The following is a 14,103-nucleotide window of genomic DNA, read 5'->3' on the forward strand; positions in this document are numbered from 1 at the left end:
GTGTCTTCCTGAAATTTATTGATACAATTATCTGATTTTCAGTAGAGTGTGGTTCTAATCTTTTAAAGTTGTTTAGGGAGTAAAATTTATCTTTGGCATATTTTTAAGGAGAAATATGGAGCTGAGATTATAATAGAAGAGACCTGAATCAGTGAGAGTGGTTTGGTGTTAGTATTTTCTGGCCATTCTGAGCTGTGTGCATTCTTCTGGGCCCTGTGTTCTAAGATACCTTCTGTTAACCAAGCAGCATTTTCATAAGTTCAAATTAAAAAATATTAAAAGGTTCAGAAAATCAAAATTCATAAGGTAGTGTAAATGGGGAAGAAATTCTAGAAATTTCCTGGTTCTCACCTGGCTTTCTTTTTACAGTAAACATATAACCAGAACACCAGTTCCCATTGTAGTATATGTTTTCTAATACTACAGTGAGGATAATACTAAATGTAATTTCCTAATGAATATTAAATAGCAGTAATTTAACTATTAACTGTGAGAAACTTTTTCATAACACATTTGAGATATAGTCATGTCTCTCTGATCACAAATTAAATCAAAATGGGATGGAATATCTAAGTACCTGAGTGCCAAGAAGGCCAATATTGCTTTCTTGGGCTCCCCACCTCTTGTGCATTTCTCAGGAAGTGCATTCTGACCGAATAAGAGGGAGATCTGACCAGCAGCCTGAGCTGCCACTGCTGCTGTTACCCCTTGCTGCCACATCGGGATCTTTCACTGCTAAAGCTAGATTTCTGCTGTGGCTGACAGCTCTGCTCTTCCTTGCCCCAGGGAAGTCTCTCAGGTCCACACTGTGGTACAGGCCAGGGTAGGCCTCTGAAGGAGGTTGACACTTTAAGGGACCCCATCCCTTTGGGGCCTACCATTGACCTCTCTGGCCTACCACTGATGCTCAAGCCCTTCAGTCCATAAAGTCCTTCTTCTCTTAGGCTCCTGTTACCCTTGAAATGCCCAGTGTCACTCCAGTATCTCCTTGAGGGACCAGCAACTGCTGCTCCTCATTTTCATCTTCATGATCTACCCAGGCATTAGACTACTTTTTTTGATAACCCTTATACTACACAGGGCTCATTCCCCTTCCCTCACCAGTCAAAGGGCCTTAATGAGGTCCAGAACTTTGACAACATACACAAGGCATCTTTACCTATCTTCTGGAAATAAAGGACCCATCACCAGCATATCAGCCCTTTCTTTCTGACCCTGATACAAAGAGCAATACAAAGGTCCTTCCTGATTATGTAGCTTGACTGCCTATGAGGGGATCCCAAATTTTGAAGCAGAAGAGATTTATTGACCCCCACTCCTTCATTTCTCCAAGCTCAGACAATCCAAACAGCAGTGACAAGTCATCCTCTTCAGTGAGACCACATCTCCAGTGATACCCAGCCCTCACCCCACTAAAGCAAAGAAACAGTTTTCATCTCCCGTGGAACCATTTCACATCAATATCTATCTATCTATCTATCTATCTATCTATCTATCTATCTATCTATCTATCTATATCTATCTATCTATCTATCATCATCTATCTATCTATCTGTCATCTATCATCTGTCTGTCTATCATCTATCTATCATCATCATCATCTATCATCTATATATCTCTCTCTCTATCTCTCTCTCTCTCCAGTAAAACTTGATCTTCAATGTCACTTACTCTTATTCTTTTGAGGAGAGATAAAAATTTATTTTTATCTATTTCCTGTCCCAGAATGCCCTCTGCACCTTTTTTTATTTAGTTCTTGTATCATGAAATCTTCTTTATAAAAGAATAAAAGAAATCCTCTACTAGTAACAGTGGAGACAGACACACACAAACCCATTCATGAATTAAGCTTAGAAGGCAATTGATTTGGTATTAGAAGAAATGAAACGTATTTTAAAAATTAATGTACTAGTCCAGAAACAGCTGGCAATATATATTTCAATTAACAGACCAGACATTCCATTTTCACAGAGCACTAATGATATAAGAGAATTTGAGGCTAAACTAAATCATCATCTTCCAAAACAAAACAAAAACAAAAAGAACTAAAAGTATTTATTCCTTAAAAAAAGAAAAAGAAAAAAAAAAGCTAAAATCAATATGGACACAGAGGAACATCAGAGCAAATTCCATTCACTCTGTGACTCGGTGGTTTCAGTTAGGTTCTTTGGGCATTCCTCTGGACTATGGAGGTATCAGGGATCGGTCATAGTTAAGAGGCTGATACTTTTAGGCTATGGCGTTGTCAACAGGTTTCTGTTCCAATAACAGGATAATGTGCTTGACAAAAGCACCTGTGCCACTCTGATTGGTATACAACTAATTCATCTAAGTTCTAAAGATAGTTTTTCTAGCAACCACACCTTGGTTTTTTTACAGCTCCTCCCCTAGGATATCAGGCCACACACCCAAGAATTATCTCACTTATGCTCCCATCTGGTGGCTCAGTTATTAAGTTGGTATTATGTTATAAAGGTATAGAATAATGGCAGGTGTTTGGGGTGATGATAAAAATGCTGGTTTAGGTTACTGTGGTGTGTGTATATGTGTGTGTCCCCTCCCCACACCCACCCAGTCTCCAGAGTTGTTTTATTGGTCTAGGAAAGAAGATTGTTATAATAATTTTTAATCATGCCTTTCGGGGGGAAATTCTGTCACAAAATCAAATTAATGTGAAACATTTTTACCTGGGGTAAAAGTTGACAAAGAAAGACACATTAGGACTCTGGTAGTGAAATTCTTGATGTGTTTTGTTTACTCAGCCAAGTTTACGGAGTATGTGTCTCATTGTCCTCCTCAGCCATACCCACCCACACACATCACTTATCGTTGTAAGCGCACCTGCTAAAATAGACAGAAAACAGATGATATTCAGAGTGACCAGTTGAGCTGATTTAATTCTGTAGCTTTGAGGTCAATTTTAAAAAACAATTAAAAATTAAATTATTAATATGAATATAATATTTTCATCTCTTTTAACTATTTTCCTCCCATAAGAAATGTGGGAGAGGAAATAGAATATGCGATCCTCTCTAATAATATTTCCAAAACATTTCACTTGAATAGCAAGACAGAAAAGAAAGCCAATAAGTCATCATGACATTTTTTGGAACACACTTTTCCAAATAGCCCTGTTTTCCTACCACTGAATCAAAGTATTTGATCACAGATCACAAGGAAGCGAGAGCTATTTGCCTTTCATATCACAACGCTATCCCAAATCCAACGTTGATAGGTTTAGTCTTTTAAAGTGGGATTTTAAAGTCCTTTTTCTTTTTCCTAAAGACCACATCTGTTACTTCAGCAAGAGAGAGACTTTAATAGATACACTGCTAATTTATGTGTCTTGCTGAACTTTGGCTTAACCTTACAAACACATCATGTAATTAGCAACTACTATATCTCACCTAGCTGAGGCTCTTTAGGTGGGAGGGGGCTTTGTAAAAAATGTGTTGCTATAATATGGAACTTGTATACTTGTCTTTCATTCCAAGTGCAAACATTGTATATTTTTACTACTCAGATACCTTTTTAAAATATCTTTCTTTTTAAAATTTATCTTTATTGTTGAAAGTATTACAGATGTCCCCTTTTTTTCCTATTGACTCCTTCTACCAGGCACCCACCACCCCTGCCCCAGGCCTTCACCACACTATGGTCTGTGTCCATGGGTTATGTGTATATGCATATAAATTCTTTCGTTAATCTCTCCCCACCCACCCCCACCTTCCCTCTGAGATTCGTCAGTCTGTTCCATGCTTCTGTGCCACTGGATCTATTTTGTTCATTAGTTTATTATGTTCTTTAGATTCCACATATAAGTGAGATCATGTGATGTTTGTCTTTCTCTGCCTGGCTTATTTTGCTAAGCATAATACTCTCCAGTTCCCTCCATGCTGTCCCAAAGGGTAAGAGATCTTCTTTACAGCTGCAGAGTATTCCATGGTATAAATGTGCCATGGCTTTTTTATCCACTCATCTATGATGGGCACTTGGGCTGTTTCCAGATCTTAGCTATTGTAAATTGAGCTGCTATGAACATAGGGGTGCATGTATTCTTTCTGATTAGTGTTTCAGGATTCTTAGGATATATTCCTAGGAGTGGAATCCCTGGGTCAAAAGGCAGTTCCATTTTTAATTTTTTGAGGAACCTCCATACTGTTTTCCCTAGTGGCTGCACCAGTCTGCATTCCCACCAGCAATGTATTAGGGTTCCCCTCATCTTTTTTTTTTTTTTCTGTCACCAGAGTCTTCATGTTAGAGGGCAACTCCACAAGTACAATGAATATTAGAGTAATTGAATCAAGACAACATGTCCAGTTTTCCCCACCTGTCCCAAGCCCTTGGAAATTACAGAAAATGAGCAAATTAATTTAGAATAACACTATAAAACAAGATAGTGTGGCCTAGTTGAATCAGGAATTAGAAAGGATTACACAGAAGAATGTGAGAAGAGGAAGGAATTTGATGGATGGAGGAAACTGTAGCCCAAAACACATGTTGGATAAGACCCTCAAAAGGTGTCCCAGTGCTGCTCCAGACCAGTGATGCTGGACACAGAACAGGATGGGGCTCTGAGGTACTGCTGTGGGCCCCACCAAGTAAGTGCACCCTCAGTACACTCACTTCCAAGCAGAGGTCTGCCCCCAGGAACAAACAGTGAGTGTGGACACTTGGAATGGAGAAGCAGGGCAATGCCAGGTGAGAACAGTAGGAACAATTTTAAGCAAATGACCTAGAATCATCAAATCTGAGTAAAATCAACTCCATAAAAAGTATCGAAGTAAAAAACTAAGAGCTGAGAAAATGGAAGTAGCAGACTAAAAAAAAATGGAACTTTTATGACAGATATAAGGAGTATCCTCAGAGGGATAAGAGAGCAAACTGCACTTCTGAAATTTAAACAGATTTTATAAGAAAAAAAAATGTGAGAAATGAAAATTTATGATTGTTAAAACAAAGACTTTTTCTCTCCCTGAATATCAGTATAAGCATAAATGAATTGGGGATTTGAGTCTTGATATATTTCCAAAACTAGGGTCATTAGATATAAGAAAAAGAGATGTAAATTATGGGGGGCAGGAATTAAACATTAAAATAGTAGGACTTCTAACATTAGAAATAATAAGATGTTCAGGAGAGCTCAGAGGGAATATATAGAATGAAATATTCAAAGAATGTTTATTATTGAAGAAAAGTTCCTGAGATTTAAGAAAGAAGAAGAGAAAAAACACCTCTGAATCAAAACAGTTAGCAAAATGAATGGGAAAAGATTTAGTCCTAGACCATCTGGGAGAAGCTTCAGAGAACCGATAGGAGAGGAAATCCTAAGAGCTTCTAGTTGAAATTCATGTACTTTCCTTGGTAGCACTAAGCATAAGTTCTAAAAAATGAAGCAGTTATTTTAATTTCTGAGAGAAAATTATTTGGAGAATAAAATTCTTCTCCAGAAAAATATTATTCAAGTCATGGGGAAAATAGAAACCTTTTCAGTTGCATAGGGTTCAGAAAAACTTAACGGAAGATGTGTACCCGGAAATGAACCCAAGAGGAAGATGAGAGATTCAAGAAAGAGTAGCACGCAAGTAAAAAATTGAAGCTTGTCTTTCAGTCTAAATAAGTATTGGGGGGGGTGTTTGTTTTTATTTCTAATTGAATTTATTGGGGTGACATGTGTTCGCAAAACCATACAGGTTTCAAGTGTACAACTCAATGAAGCATCGTCTGCACACTGCATCGTGAACCCATCGCCCCAAGCAAAGTCTCTTTCTGTCCCAATTTTTGCCCCCTTTGCCCACCTCCTCTCAACTTCTACCCCCCCCCCCCAGCTATCACCACACCGCTGCCTGCGTCTGTGTGTTATATATATCTGGTTTTGGCTAATCCGTTCACCTTACTGTTTTTGAAAATCTTTAATAAAAATTTGGAATTAACCCCAGCTGATCTCAACATGAGAGATACAAAGGGAGGTTGACAAAGAGAGGAGAACAAGGAAATAGAATACTGCCAAAGTTCTTAATCTGCTTGGAGTGAAGATATACATCTTAGTTAACTCCTAATGTTAATAGAAAACTGTAAATGTAAGTATGTGTGTTGAAAAATAAGATACGCCTAATACAGGTTATAGAACTTGGAAAGCATTAGGTTAGCACGGAACAAAGAGGACCTAGTCCAGTGAATTTCAGGAAAGTGAATAAATTACAGTAAATAGGAAACAACACAATTTGGCAGGACCCAATCTAAACATATCAGTAATAGTAAAGTTGAGTGTGTTGCATTCATTTATTAAATGAGATACAGTAGGCTTTTAAAAGTAAGCTGTGTGTTTGCTATTTATGAGAGACCCAAACTAAAATAACACAAGAAGTTGAAAGTAGAATAAGAGAAACTAATATACCAGGCAAATGCAACAAAAGAAGCAAGGAGGCATATTAAAATCAAATATTAAATCAGATAAAATAAGATTTAAGTTTAAGCATTAAAAAAGCTAAAAAATGGTATTTGGGGTGATTTCAGCATGCTCCAGCCATCTTCCAATTGCCAGTATCTCCATCCAATTCTTTACACAGGGCCTTTTTCCTTTGTATTTATTTTTGTTCCCATCTCTTACCCCACCCACTCCCCTTTGGCAGCCGTCAGTTTGTTCTCTATATCTAAGGGTCTGTTTCTGTTTTCTTTTGTTTATTCATTTATTTTTATTTTTTTAATTACACATATAAATGAGATCATATCTCTGTCTGACTTATTTCACTTAGCATAATAGCCTCAAAGTCCATCCATGTTGTCGCAAATGGCAAGATTTCATTCTTTTTTATTACTGAATAATATTCCATTGTATATATATACCACTTCGTCTTTATCCATTCATCTGTTGATAGACATCTAAGTTGCTTCTATATCATGGCTATTACTAGTAATTCTGCAATGAACATAGGGGTGCATATATCTTTTTGAATTAGGCTTTTTGTTTTCTTCAGATTAATACCCAGATGTGGAATTGCTGGCTTGTATGCCATCTCTATCTTTAACTTGCTGAGGAGCCTCCATACTGTTTTCCACAATGATTGCACCAATCTACATTCCCACCAACTGTTCAAGGGTTCCATTTTTTCTACATTCACCCCAACACTTGTTATTTGCTGATTTCTTGATGATAGCCATTCTGGCAGGTGTGAGCTGATATCTCACTGTGGTTTTAGTTTGCATTTCCCTGATGATTAGTAATGTCGAGCATCTTTTCATATGTCTAGTGGCCATCTGTATGTCCTCTTAGGAGAAATTACTATTTGGGTCCTCTACCCATTTTTTAATTTGATTGTTTGGGTTTTTTTGGTGTTAAGTTGTATGAGTTCTTTATATATTTTGGATCCTCATTCTTTATTGGATGTATTATTTGTGAATATCTTCTCCCATTCAGTTGGTTGTCCTTTCGTTTTGTTGATGGTTTCCTTTACTGTGCAAAAACTTTAGTTTGATATAGTCCCATTTGTTTATTTTTTGTTTCCCTTGCTCAAGGAGACATATCCAAAAATATATTACTGCCTATGTTTTCTTCTAGGAGTTTTATGGTTACAGGTCTAACCTTTAAGTCTGTAATCCATTTTGAGTTTATTTTTGTATATGGTGTAAGAAAATGGTCCAATTTCATTTTTTACATGTATCTATCCAATTTTGCCAACGCCATTTATTGAAGGGACTGTTTTTATCCCACAAAAGGGTATTTTATGCAGCAGTATATTTGCAGCACTTTGCACAATGCATGGAACATAATAACTATCAAAAAACTTAAAAATTAGTTGTTATTCCAACTATAATTACTATCAGTAATGGGATATGACCAAAGTGATGCTCAAAAACATTTGCTCATATTTATTAATGAGATATAAAAGAAACACAAATTAAATAGGCCAGTGAAACTCCTAAATAAGCCAATTAAATATGTTATTAAGAAAAAAGACAATACTAGTTAAAATGATAACTGACTATCTTTTAAAACCCTGAAGGTGCTAAAATGAATCAGAGTAAACTTGTTGCAAGCTGTTAGAAAATGTATATTACTTACTTGTTCTGCTTTACTTAATACCTGGGTTCTAACATTGCTTTCTATTTAAGCAAATTATTTTTATCTTTAAAAAGTATAAACAGTAACTTTTCAGATAAGAAATATATGCTCTGTATGTTAGTTAGGTTTGCTAAAATTGTTCTGGAACTCCTTCATATGAATTCTAGACCCTTTTAAAATTTGCAGCACATTTACACAGCATTTTTGCTCTTGGCACTGCCATTTTGTTAGTTTTGTTTTAGCTTTTTGTGTGTGTGGTGTGTTTTTTTATTTTGTTCATCAGTTTGTTTTATTCCACAAATGAGTGAGATCATGTGATACTCGTCTATCTCAGACTGGCTTATTTCACTTAGCATAATGCTCTCTAGGTCCATCCTTGCTGTCTCTAAGGGTACAAGAAACTTCTTTTTTTACAGTTGCATAGTATTCCATGGTGTGAATGTCCCACAGCTTTTTTAGCCACTCATCTACTGATGGGCACTTGGGCTGTTTACAGATCTTTGCTATTGTAAATTGCACTGCTATGAACATAGGGGTGCATAAGTTTTTTCTGCTTAGTGTTTTGGGTTTCTTAGGATATATTTCTAGAAGTGGGATCACTGGGTCAAATGGTAGTTCTATATTTAATTTTTTGAGGAAACTCCATACTGCTTTCCATAGTGGCTACACCAGTCTGCATTCCCACCAGCAAGGTACTAGGGTGCCCTTTTCTCCACATCCTCTCCATCTCTTGTTGTTTATTGATTTGTTGATGGTAGCCATTCTGGCAGGTATGAGGTGATATCTCGTTGTTTTAATTCAAATCTCTCTGATGATTAATGACTAAGCATTTTTTCACATGTTTCTTGGCCATGTGTAAGTCTTCTTTGGAGAAGTTTCTATTTAGATTATTTGCTCATTTTTTAATTGGATTGTTTGTCTTCCTTTTGTTAAGTACCAACTTACACCATAAACAAAAATAAACTCAAAATGGATAAAAGACTTAAGTGTAAGACGTGAAACCGTAAAAATCCTAGAAGAAAACATAGGAAGCAAAATCTCAGACATTGCTCATACCAATATGTTTACCAATATGTCTCCTAGGGCAAGAGAAACAAAGGAGAAAGTAAACAAATGGGACTACATCAAAATAGAAAGCTTCTGTGCAGCAAAAGAAACCATCAACAAAACAAAAAGGGAGCCCATTGTATGGGAGAATATATTTGCCAATGATACATCTGATAAGGGGTTAATTTCAAAAATATATAAGGAACTCATACAACTTAACAAAAGGAAGACACTGCCATTCTTGAATTTGTTAATGGCTCCTTCCTCCTCTACAAACCATCCATCCATGTGAGCATCTAAAATACAGCTGACTACCTATCTGAGAGGACCTTCTTTACTGAAGTCATATGGAAAAAGAGGGTGAAACCTGAATTCTCCTAAAGTGATTTGATTCCTGACATCCTGGGACAACATTAGCCAGTGATAGGATTTTTCTGTTGAGAATGTCAGAGTAGGTTGCTGGCACCAAATATCCAAATATCAATATGCTCACTTCTTCAACATGTCTTTGTTTTCTATAGTCCTTCCTCAGCAGTGCACCTGATCAACACTGGCCACCAAACAGTCCTGAATATCTAGGAGTTTATGTGAATGAAGAGCAGAACTCTGACACCTTAAGGAACATAGCTTGGAGTTATCTGTACTCTAGAATGTATCCAGGAGCATTAGGGAATTGAGAATTTAATTCCTCAGGCCCATAAAGTGGGCTAAATAATATAATTATCTTTAATGTATTTTGAAATTCAACAATAGAATAATAACTAAATATAGCTTGGCATGTACATAATAAAATATTATGTGGCCTGTTTATATAGAGTTAGTAACCTAGAAACCATGTGCATTATTAATGTAAGTGAAAAAGGGCAGAATACAAAAACATATACAGTATTATTACAACTCTCTGGAAATAGACATATAAAATATTAGAAGTAAATACACTAAAATATTAATTGTGCTTGTCTCTGGAATAGTGTGATTATGGGTGACTTTTTTTCTTGTACTCTATATTTTCCAATTTTTCAATGATGAGAATATTATTATCATAATTAAAAAACAAATAGAATTTCTTTCTTTAAACTTCAAAAAATATTTCCAAGTTTTTTATAACTTATACAGGTGTCCTTTCCCAGGCCATAGCCACCACTTCTGTGAAGTCTTTCCCTAATTAAAAAATAAGAATAAAAAGCTGGTAGTGCAAATGCCTCATATATATGACAGAATACCCAGAATTCCAACATACCAGCAAGACAGAGAAAAGATGCCAGAGGGCAAACAGGACTTGTCCTAGGATCAAACTTCCTTTCCCATCTTTGGCCTTGCTGACTTTTTTCAAATGGTTACAGAAAGTAATCTCTGAACTGCTATCTTATTTCTAGATCCCTCCAACTTCCTGTCCTACAGTCCTATTCTACTACTATCCATACCCTATTAAGATAACTGCTTTGTAAATTTGCTCTGGAGTAGCTCTTTCAGGGAATACATTTTAAAACAGCTAATCTAAGATTACAGGAAAAAATTTAAGCACAGACAGTGGTCTCCTCAGGTCAGCCATAACTTAGTGTCTGACAGATGATTTAATAAAGAGACCAAAATGCAAAGTACTAGTTATATATTTTAAAGACATTGCTTGCAACGTGGGACATGCCTGCAACCCCCCCCCCCAAAAAAAAGGAAATGTGTTTCTTAAAATTTAATGCTATCTAAGTGGAATAAAATTAAGAAAAAAGTAATATCAAATCAAACAATTTTATATTGGATTTCTTGTTCCAGGGGGATAGTAATAAAGAATCTTACAAATAACCATTGAAAATCAAAACTGCATATAGACCAAAAGAAAAAAAAAATCTCTATTATAGCCCTTTCAGTGTAAGTTGATGCTTTTATTAAAAATTAAAACCACAATGAGGTATCACTTCACACCTGTCAGAATGGCTGCCATCAACAAATCCACAAACGACATGTGCTGGCGAGGGTGTGGAGAAAGGGGAACCCTAGTACACTGCTGGTGGGAATGCAGACTGGTGCAACCACTATGGAAAACAGTATGGAGGTTCCTCAAAAAATTAAAAATGGAGCTGCCATTTGACCCAGTGATTCCACTCCTAGGAATGTATCCTAAGACTAAGAATCCTGAGACATTCATCAGAAAGGATATACGTACCCCGATGTTCATAGCAGCACAGTTTACAATAGCTCAGATCTGGAAACAGCCCAAGTGCCCATCAGTAGATGAGTGGATAAAAAAGCTGTGGGACATTTACACCATGGAATACTACATAGCTGTAAAGAAGAAGAATCTCGTACCCTTTGGGACAGTATGGAAGGACCTGGAGAATATTATGCTAAGTGAAATAAGCCAGGCAACGAAAGACAAATATCACATGATCTCGCTTATACGTGGAATCTAAAGAACGTAATAAACTGATGAACTGAATAGATTCAATGACATGGAAGCATAGATGAGACTGATGAATGTCAGAGGGATGGAGGAGGGCGGGTGGGTGGAGGGGGAGAGAGTAACCAAAGAACTTACATGCATATATACACAACCCAAGAACATGGACAATGGTGAGGAGAGAGACTGGGGAGGGGGAAGGAACGGGGTGGAACGGGGTGGAATGGGTCATTGGGGAAAAAAAGAGGCGTCTGTAATATTTTAAACAATAAAAAATAAATAAATAAATAAATAAATAAATAAATAAATAAATAAATAAATAAAAAGCTTTAAATTTATTTAGAACTCTCTAGAACAGTTTGAGAATTTTCTTGTTACTTTCTAGAAATTATTCCCTCTGTCCTACCTGAAGAATTATGTCATCCTCAATTAGAATACTTTTCACAAAATACTTATAAAGCTGAAGTGGGATTTTAGGTAAGTTTATAATTCAGAGTAGGTGAATTGAAAATAGATTGCCCGTCTAAGTTAGCATTGTTAAATGGGTATTTTTTTTTTTTTACAGGCATGTTTATTTTTTTAAAGCAAAACCTGCTTGTCCATGCAGACAACATACATTTATAATAAATTCAGGGATCCAGATAGATTGTGGTTAAAATCTCAATACAAAAGACCCACAGAGAGATAAAATTCAACCTTTCAACTAAGAATCCCCTTGCTTAAAGATATTTAAGCAAAAACACTTTACATACTATTCTGTAACTTTGTCCAGTATGAAGTATGAAAAAAAATCCATTATAATTTAGAAATTTATTTTAATTGCTACTTACACTTATTTTAGCACTATATTTTACAGGGGCAAGGGCGAAAAAAGGAAACTAACATTGAGACTGTAATTTCTGGCAATACATTATTTTCTCTAAACATTCTCCAGTGTAGGTCATATTTTCGGTCTTATTAGTGAGCAAGCTGAATGCTGTCTACCATTCTAAAGCCAATATTTTTATTAATGTCAATCCAACAAGAGTGTAATGAAACATAGTGTGTATAATAAAAACCTAAAATAAATTGAACTTAAGTGAAATACAGTAGAACCAAATGAAGAAAGTAATTTTTGAAATGCAATATATGCAAGGAGCCTTCAAATAGAGCTCATCCTTTACCTTCACCTAAGCTGTCATGCAAGAGGGAAAACCTGTAAATGCAATGAATGTGGAGAAGGCTTCAAAGTGCACACCTTGCTAGACATCACAGGACTCATACTGGAGATAAACCTCATGAATATAAATTAATGTGGAAGGGCTTTTACCTCTGGTGCATCCCTTAATAAATATCAGAGAATTTATCCCAAGTAGAGAACTTATGGATAACATGAATTTATTCAATATCAGAGAACTCATAGTGGGTTAAAAACCTATGAATTTGGCAAATGTGGAATCTCATAGCCAGGCTTATTCTATATCTTAGTTCAAACCTAAAGTTGCCAACTTGGTTTTATATCCTCTGGAAAATATAAAAAAGCAATTTTTCATGGATAATGTGAAATACTCCATTACCTTTAGAATCATTTATGCCAATAATAGTAGGAAAAAATCTGATTAAAACATAAGACCTTTATTGCCTATGCTAATATTCTTAGTGTTTTCATCAGCCCATAATGAGACCATTTAAGTTTTCATTCTGAATTATAATACATATAAATTAAATGCCTTTTTAAATTCTTTTTATTTGAATATTATTTGCTTATTTTATAGCAAATGTTTAAAAAAGTCTCTCTTGCAAATCTCATTTCCTACTGTTAGATAACAGTGTTGGTATATATTTTGGCATATATTCATTCAGACTTTTCTATGGTTATAACAAACAAAGAAACCCACTAGATTTTCATTTTTTATTTAACAACCCCTATTAATAGACAAAGAATTTTGTAATAAAAATTATTTGATAATTGATAAAGTATTTCTGAAAGATAAATTACTAAAAGGAAAATTAGAGAATCAGATATGTATGTATACATATATGTAAGTTTTATTTTGATAGTTACTACCAAATTTCCCTTCAAAAAATAAATATTTTTTAAGCTCATGAAGGAAATTTTGTTTAATTTTAACTTTATTAAGGTATCATTTAAATTGATATATAATTTATTGAGAAATTTTAAATTGTAAGCAATTTAAAGTGTACATCATGGTGATTTGATATATGTACATATTATGAAAGGATTTCCTCCATTTGTTAACTGACACATCATCATCTCACATATTTTTTTTTTTTTTGGTAAGAACATTTAAGTAATTCTTTCATATTATTTTTAAAAGCATTACAGTTTGAGCCAATTAAAACAGTTTTATTCTCAAACAATTCCAAAACAGCCGATAGGGAGGACTATTAGCTTTCCAGTAAAGAAACTTCTTTAAAATATTTTTGCTTACAAAAATCTTTTGTTGACATAAAAAGTACAAAGTACTTTTAAAATATAAATTAAATATTATTGTGGCCTGGCCGGGCATGGCTCAGCGGTTGAACGTCGACCTAGGATCCAGGCAATCAGGGTTCGATTCCCGGTCAGGGCACATGCTTGGGTTGCGAGCTTGATCCC

General features: G+C 35.4%; 1 protein-coding gene across 2 annotated transcripts in view; it reads left to right on the plus strand.

The window, feature by feature from the left end:
• RELN (reelin) overlaps window positions 1-14,103 on the plus strand; it is a 484,957-nt gene that overhangs the window by 293,016 nt on the left and 177,838 nt on the right. The window lies entirely within an intron of this gene.

This window comes from Miniopterus schreibersii (genome assembly GCF_964146895.1).
Source record: "Miniopterus schreibersii genome assembly, chromosome: 9".
In the NCBI taxonomy this organism is placed as follows: Eukaryota; Metazoa; Chordata; class Mammalia; order Chiroptera; family Miniopteridae; genus Miniopterus; species Miniopterus schreibersii.